Source organism: Podarcis raffonei, chromosome 8 (genome assembly GCF_027172205.1).
Source record: "Podarcis raffonei isolate rPodRaf1 chromosome 8, rPodRaf1.pri, whole genome shotgun sequence".
NCBI lineage: Eukaryota > Metazoa > Chordata > Lepidosauria > Squamata > Lacertidae > Podarcis > Podarcis raffonei.
In genome coordinates this window covers 22622245-22628244 of record NC_070609.1, presented here as the reverse complement: position 1 = coordinate 22628244, position 6000 = coordinate 22622245, and positions in this window count along the sequence as shown.

Genomic DNA, 6000 nt, shown 5'->3' with positions numbered 1-6000 from the left:
CATCTTCTCGATATCTCCATCCATGTCATTTATGAAGACGTTGCACAACAATGTCAAACAACAAAGCAATTTTCCATAGTATGCATTTTTGTATGTTATTTTCATTAATATAATGCATTTTTATGGACACTTTAGCCAAGCATATGCATTTTTATACACACTGGCTTGCGATCTGCATTGCAAAATTCAAAGACATGCGAATTTCAAAGGATGGTTGTGTTTTGGCTCTTGCATTGTTTCAGAATGTGTGAATTATGTAGGTTCACCTTTGAACATGAACCAAATTGAATTTTCCCCCAACCTTACATAAGAGCCCTGAGCCCTGATCAGGGTTTGGAAATGGAGTGCAGTGAGGGTTTAGCCAACAGGGGGTTCTGTGATGTGGCAGAGCCACCCTCCTGACACCAGCATTGCTGCAGCTTACCTGGAAGAGCTGTGCTAGGGTGGTACAAAGTCAGGGCTGCATGGATGCACTGCTGGAGCTAATCCGGCATTCCCATTGGTACATCTCTGCTGCGTCAGCTTCATCACCACTCACTCTGGTTCAGGTAAGCTGGAGTCAGGAGGGAGGTTCAGTGGCTCACCTCTACCACACGAGCAGCCACTAGCTTTAGGCCTTTGCTCCCCACCCTCAGGCACATCAGGATTGTGTGAAACGGGAAGAGTGGTGTTCTTTTCCTTGTCCTCTTTCAGCTCTATGTGCTTTTCAAGGCTCAGATTAGTTCTGCTGGATCTGTCTTTTAACCAGAACCCTTGAGAAAGTGAAGGCTCTATACATGCACTTTTGCGAGGGAGCAGGGTTCTTACCTGCAGAGAAGTGACCACAGCACTTGCTCAATAATCCAAAAGTGCCCAAGGGTAAAAAAAAAGGTTGCCAATCCCTGGAGTGTGTTGATGATAAGCTGATTTGCAAATCAAGCCAACACCTTCATTGCTTTCAGTGCATCAGCAGCATACGGATGAGTTTGTTGTTGTATGGGTTGCCTCTATTTCCATAATAAACATGTAATTAAAACATGAAGAATGCAAAGCAAACCTTGTCTAGAGGGAGGCCTATTCTTCCTTCTATTGATAGCAGGAGGGTGAGACAAGAGATCTTTTCATGAAGTCTAATTACAATTGCAAACTCTGCCAATGACTCATTAACATTAGAGCCAGGAAAGAACCTTTTCTTATTTTGGACCAGTGCAAATGCTGAGGAAGAGATTAATTGGATTATTTCCCTTTATCCATCTGATCGAAAACAAAAACTAATTGCAAAAGCAGTTTTTACCGACTGTTAATATATGCCAGCTATCGCTATGTTTATAATCTAATAGCTTGAGACGTGCTCATCTCGACATGGTATTTGGCTCATAATATTATAATTTTTATTTATGTACAGGTGTCCTCCCCCCTTATGCGGGTGTTACATTCCATGCCCCTGAGTGCATAAGTGAAAATAGCTTAAGTGGGGAGCACCTTATAAAAGTCCTCTAGATGTCCATTTTCCCCTTCTCACCAGCTCTCTCTCCTGCTCCCTCTCCAGTCCAGACCAAAATATGTACAGTTTAAGCTTTGAGGCAAGCAGGAGGCTAAAGGACATGCAGGTAAGTGACAGCAGCTGTTGCGCTACCACACAGGTCAGCTGTTAAGTGGGGAGGCTGAGTAGCCTAAACAAAGGCCTGGTGTGCCTCAGGTCTCTTTGGGACTTTCTCTGCCCTCACATACCCTCCAACCATCCCTATTTTCCTAGGACATTCATGGAATTACAGAAGCCATCCAGGTTTCTGATTTCATCCCAGAATGTCCCAGTGATCATAGAATCATAGAATTCTGAGAGCGCAAGTCTTAATAAGGCAGCTGGAATAGAATCATAGAATCATAGAATCATAGAGTTGGAAGAGACCACAAGGGCCAGCGAGTCCAACCCCCTGCCAAGCAGGAAACACCATCAGAGCACTCCTGACATATGGTTGTCAAGCCTCTGCTTAAAGACCTTCAAAGAAGGAGACTCCACCACACTCCTTGGCAGCAAATTCCACTGTCAAACAGCTCTTACTGTCAGGAAGTTCTTCCTAATGTTTAGGTGGAATCTTCTTTCTTGTAGTTTGTCCGCTTCTCTGGAGCAGCAGAAAACAACCTTTCTCCCTCCTCTATATGACATCCTTTTATATATTTGAACATGGCTATCATATCACCCCTTAACCTCCTCTTCTCCAGGCTAAACATGCCCAGCTCCCTTAGCCATTCCTCATAAGGCATCGTTTCCAGGCCTTTGACCATTTTGGTTGCCCTCACGTTCCAGTTTGTCAGTGTCCTTTTTGAACTGTGGTGCCCAGAACTGGACACAGTACTCCAGGTGAGGTCTGACCAGATCAAAATACAGTGGCACTATTACTTCCCTTACGAAAAAGGAGCAATGCAGAAGCGAGCTCCAGGTGGCTGGAATGGTAAACAGGAAGCTGAGGTTATTGGATTGTACCATGGGAACCAGGGACAGTCTGTTCAGTGCTCTGAGCGCCGGAAGTTAGCTCAGAGTGTCACATGACCCTGTACTGGAAGTACATGGGTGGAGTTATTCTCTCTCTGCAGCTGGGGATGTGAGGGTACAGACATGTTTTCTCTGTACTGCTGGAAAGACAGGAATAAAAGTATGTAGATATATTTCTGTCTGTCTCTTTCCCCCCCCCCCCCGGAGAGGAGGGGGAGGAATGGTGTGTTCTTCTTCACGTTTGGGAAGAATTGCCGATTGGAGACCTCCCTTGATCTTGCCGGGAGGAAGACAGGAGGTCAACAAGAATTCAAGCCGGGCACCTGGAGGGTGGCCAAATTCCTCAGAGCTTCGCTGGCTCTGCTGGCTTGAATTCGACACCCTTAACCTCCTCTTCTCCAGGCTAAACATGCCCAGCTCCCTTAGCCATTCCTCATAAGGCATCGTTTCCAGGCCTTTGACCATTTTGGTTGCCCTCCTCTGGACACGTTCCAGTTTGTCAGTGTCCTTCTTGAACTGTGGTGCCCAGAACTGGACACAGTACTCCAGGTGAGGTCTGACCAGAGTAAAATACAGTGGCACTATTACTTCCCTTGATCTAGATGCTATACTCCTATTGATGCAGCCCAGAATTGCATTGGCTTTTTTAGCTGCCGCGTCACACTGTTGGCTCATGTCAAGTTTGTGGTCAACCAAGACTCCTAGATCCTTTTCACATGTACTGCTCTCAAGCCAGGTGTCACCCATCTTGTATTTGTGCCTCTCATTTTTTTTGCCCAAGTGCAATACTTTACATTTCTCCCTGTTAAAATTCATCTTGTTTGTTTTGGCCCAGTTCTCTAATCTGTCAAGGTCGTTTTGAAGTGTGATCCTGTCCTCTGGGGTGTTAGCCACCCCTCCCAGTTTGGTGTCATCTGCAAATTTGATCAGGATGCCCTTGAGTCCATCATCCAAGTCGTTGATAAAGATGTTGAATAAGACCGGGCCCAAGACAGAACCCTGTGGCACCCCACTAGTCACTCTTCTCCAGGATGAAGAGGAACCATTGATGAGCACCCTTTGGGTTCGGTCAGTCAGCCAGTTACAAATCCACTGAGTGGTAGCATAGTCAAGACTGCATTTTACCAGCTTCTTTACAAGAATATCATGGGGCACCTTGTCAAATGCCTTGCTGAAATCAAGGTAGGCTACATCCACTGCGTTCCCTTCATCTACCAGGCTTGTAATTCTGTCAAAAAACGAGATCAGGTTCGTCTGACATGACTTATTTTTCAGAAATCCATGCTGACTATTGGTGATCACAGCATTCCTTTCTAGGTGCTCACAGACTGTTTGCTTAATGATCTGCTCCAGAATCTTCCCTGGTATTGATGTCAGACTGACTGGGCGGTAATTATTTGGGTCCTCTCTTTTCCCCTTTTTGAAAATAGGGACAACATTTGCCCTCCTCCAGTCTTCCGGGACTTCGCCTGTTCTCCAGGAATTCTCAAAAATGACTGCCAGTGGTTCTGAGATCACATCTGCCAGTTCTTTTAATACTCTTGGATGCAGTTCATCTGGCCCTGGAGACTTGAATACATCTAGACTAGCCAAGTATTCTTGTACTATCTCCTTAGTTATTCTGGGCTGTGTTTCCTCTGCTGAATCATTTGCTCCAAATTCTTCAGGTCGGGCATTGTTTTCTTTATCGGAGAAGACTGAGGCAAAGAAGACATTGAGGAATTCAGCCCTTTCTGTGTCCCCTGTTTGCATTTCACCATCTTCTCCTCTGAGTGACTCCACTGTTTCTTTGTTCTTCCTTTTGCTACGAACATACCCATAAAAGCTTTTTTTGTTCCTTTTAACCTCTCTAGCAAGCCTGAGTTCATTCTGTGCTTTAGCTTTTCTGACTTTGTGTCTACACGTGCTGGCTATTTGTTTGAATTTCTCTTTGGTGGTTTCCCCCCTTTTCCATTTTTTGTACACATCCTTTTTAAATCTTAACTCAGTTAAAAGTTCTTTAGATAGCCACCCTGGCTTCTTTAGGCACCTTCCATATTTCCGTCTCATTGGTATTGCCTGAAGTTGTGCTTTTACTATCTCCCTCTTAACAAACTCCCAGCCATCATGAACTCCCTTTCCTTTTAGTATTACTGTCCATGAATTACTGTGATGCATGCTCTTGCATGAGCCAGCAGCATCAAAAGACATGCATCCTGATTTCCATCAGGGGAATGTTGGAGGGTATGGCATGGTAGCTCCCAAGCAACCTTCTCCACTTCTTTGATCCTGCTATTTCTCTTGGTTTAGTTTACAGAGTCCATTTTGTATGCTAAACACAATTGCGTGCTACACACACAAGCATTTCCCCCCAATATAATGCCTTTTTGTATGTTATTTTCTCTAATGTGTGCCTTCATGCCTGTATTTCCCCTATTTATATAAACACACCATATGGCTGGAGACCTGCATCGCAAAATTCAGAGAAGTGTGGGTTTCAAAGGGTGTTTCTCTTTCCATATAGTTTCAGGAATTTTAAATTGCAGCGATTCATCTTCAAACTGTTTTTAATGTTGCATTTTACATTCTTGTGACCCATCTTGTTGCCTCATGGTGGAGCAGGGTAATGATCCTCTTCATCATCAAATTTCTAACCCATCTTTAAAATAGCCTCAACAAAATCAACAAAACTCAGCTTAAATATTTAACTGAACTTTAATTATTTTGCCTACACACAAAAACAATTTTTACGATGACATTTCTGAGTACTCATGTTATTCTGAAAAGCCTTTTACATACTCTCAAGTATAAATATTCTGATACAAACCCCTACAAAATTAACCAAAGCCCAGCCCCTTGCGCTCACATTTGGAGGGGTGCAGTGGTGATGCTTGTGTGTTTTACATAGCCTGCCTTGGCATTACTAGTTACATCTAGGTCAATGGAGTCAAAGGACTTTTACTGGGAGCAACAGAAACCCTGGAGTGGGGTCATATTGGCCTTTGGTTTTGTATCACCTTCATCAGAGGCAGCACTTATAGCAAGCTGCCTTATACCGAGTCAGAACATTGAACTGTCTTGCTCAGCATTATCTACACTGATTGGCAGCAGTTCTGCAAGGATTCGGACAGGGAACATTCCTAGCCCTACCTGAAGATGCTGGGGACTGAACCTGGGACCTTCTGAACATGAATCAGATGCTCTGCCACGGAGCCACAGCCCTATGCCATAGAGGAAAGCTGATTGGTTAACCTATGTTGGAAATTTCATGGCCAGGGTTTCCTCCAGTTGCAGTGTCCTGCACTGTTTGCTTATAATGATTATGAACCTATTGGTTGCTTGAGATGTGGCCACCAAGATATTAGAGAGGGTTGCGTAGGTAAGGAGTTGGCAAGCTGCAATATCCCATTGTGCTAGCTAAGCTGTCCTGTGCAACTGCAAACAAGTCCATGGATTTAGCCCTTCATACCAAACCAGACTTGACTTTGAAAAACCTTGTGATTCCTGCATTGTAGGGGATTGGACTAGAGGACCTTGGGCTCTCTTCC